Here is a 2557-nt window from a genome sequence, read left to right on the forward strand (position 1 = left end):
GATGTTGTATCTGGCGAAGGGTGTCCCTGCCCGTTGTCTTGTCTCCATTGGACCAACAACCACGGCGAAGGCTTCGAGCGACGGGTGGCGTCTTTGCCTTCGCCCCAACAGGAACGAGGTTGTTTAGAAAGAAATTTTAAAGCTTAGATCTAAAGTGTCTGGGCTTCAGTTTGATTGTGCAGAAAAAGGGAAATCTTTCAAGATACTAGAAAAGGACTTTATTGAGAGTGGGACCAAAGTCCAGAGGCTCGAAACTTCAAATGCTGAACAGAAGAAGCACATCACATCGCTCGAAGTTGAGATGGAGCAGATGAAAAAGAAGTATGAACTTGAAATGACAAAGTTGAGGCAATCGTGAAATGACAAAGCTGAGGCAATCGTCTGTCGAAGTGGTTGGCGGTGCTCAAGTGAAGATGGATGACGTGAAGGCCAGAATAAACCACGTAAGGAGCCAGAATGAGAATTATCGGATCTTAGTGGCTAACTGCCATACTCTAGGCAACAGATGCCATAGAGAAATGTTGAAGATTTTCTCAGCAGCCAGAGCTTCGTCGAAAGAAAGAAATTTTTTAAATTTTGACTTAGGGCTTGTTCGCTGCGGCTTGCTGCGGCTGCAATCCGGCTGCGGCTGCGGCTTCTACAGTATTTTTCTCTCTATGGATTGCAGCTGCAGCAGTCCAAACAGCTGCAACAGTGTCGGCTTGCAGCCTGCCGAACACGCCCTTAGAAGGCTTGATGCAGTGGGTACTTAGCGAGACTCGGTCGTTGAAAGACGTGCTCGCTCGAGAAGACTACTGACGTCCGAAGCACTACTTCGGTTCTGCTGAAGCCCGGATGCAAACACGTAAGGCTATCCATAACCGTTACCTCTAAATTTTTCTCTCTATATCACTTTTTCCCCTATTTTTTCATCTCTCGCAACGGTTCCCCCTAAATACTCCCCCTATATCCCACTACCACTATAAAATATCATTTTCTATACCAACTATCAATTTTTTATCTACTAACAATTACTCGTGGACCCACAACACAGTGTTTGGGGAATGAATAGTGACACGCTATATCTGGGGAGAGAAAATGGGCCCGGCGCGTAGGGGGCGCCATAGGGGCACCGCTGCGGCCGTAGAGTGCCCCTACGCGCCGCATGCAAGGGGAGGGGGCTGCCAGGGGGCAGCCTTGCGCATGGCCTAAAGACTCTTTACTTGTACAGATCCAGATTTCAAAGAACTGAAGCACTACTTCGGTTCTGCGCTTGGATAGGCGCTTGCACTGGGCGAAGAGCTAGCTAGCCTAGCTAGCCTTTTGCGTGTCTGGCCAGTTCCCGCTTGTTGGCTGTTGCTTCGTGAGTAAGGCTGGGGAAAAAAATCTGGCCCTGGTTGTGCCGCGGCCACGCGCGGGTGACGAACCGAAGGCGACGATGGATATCTTCGATCGTGGAGGAGGGGGAGCAGGGGCGCTAGATAGACCACGTACGTACGTGTCCAGTTTCCTCCCAAAGCGCCCAGCAGACTGGCCGCCGGCTACAATATCATGATGTAGGGGATTGCGACCGGTCATGGAAAAATCGCCCAAAAGTAGCACGCAGAGCGGAAGCAAAGGCTGGCTGCAAAAGCCCGGCCACTCTCCTTCCCTTCCGATCTCCGCCCCCGCCAGCCAAGTGGTGGCTCTCTTGGCGGTGGCCGGAGGCAGCTGACAACAAAAAAAAACGCGGACGGGGCTGCTGCAGACTGGGGTCCGGCGTCGGCGGGCGGATGAGGACGATCGATCCCGTCGCACCTGTTTTTTTTTTATTTTATTTTTCCTGTTCTTAGCGTGCGGGCCCATCATGCGGTCTGATGAGGACGTCCAGTCACCACTGGCGGGCAAGGTTGATCTGATCGTCGTGGTGCAGTGCAATGCAACAAGCCACGCGGTCCAGAACCATCCGGAACGACCAGGACCAGACCAGTGCAGTACCCCTGTATCAAGAGCAAAGCCCACCTGCCTGCACCCCTGACTTTCTTCTCACCCCTGAGTCCTGACATAGCAGGTACGTGTACAGTGTACGATAGCTGTCCGTTGCGCTTACCCCAGGCTTCGGAAACCAAACAGTCTCATGGACCACACAGTTCCATCATTAGGCACACTACTGACGACGTAGATGTACGTTTGTTTTTTTCTGCGCATCGTTCGACCCTGCCGTCCGCACATCAGAATTAATCGCACTCTAAGACCACTGTGCGGATTTATGGATGGATTTATATGTCTGGATATCGAATTATCCGTATTCGCTTAAAATACTAATATAAATATTTGTATTCGATTTTAATATAGATATTAAATAGATGTATCCAAATTCGATTTCTAATTTTTTTCTCTATCCGAATCTAAATTCATATTCGACAAAACCGTGAAATATCCGATACTATCCGATTCGAGAAAAAAAATATTCCATAAAACCATTAAAATTTATTTTTTATTCCAAATTACAAATTACAAATGATTTTATTTTTCATAATATGCTAGAAAAATTATGTACACCATTTAATAAATTTAAATATTTATAATAAAATCTTTA

Source organism: Zea mays, chromosome 9, assembly GCF_902167145.1.
Source record: "Zea mays cultivar B73 chromosome 9, Zm-B73-REFERENCE-NAM-5.0, whole genome shotgun sequence".
NCBI lineage: Eukaryota > Viridiplantae > Streptophyta > Magnoliopsida > Poales > Poaceae > Zea > Zea mays.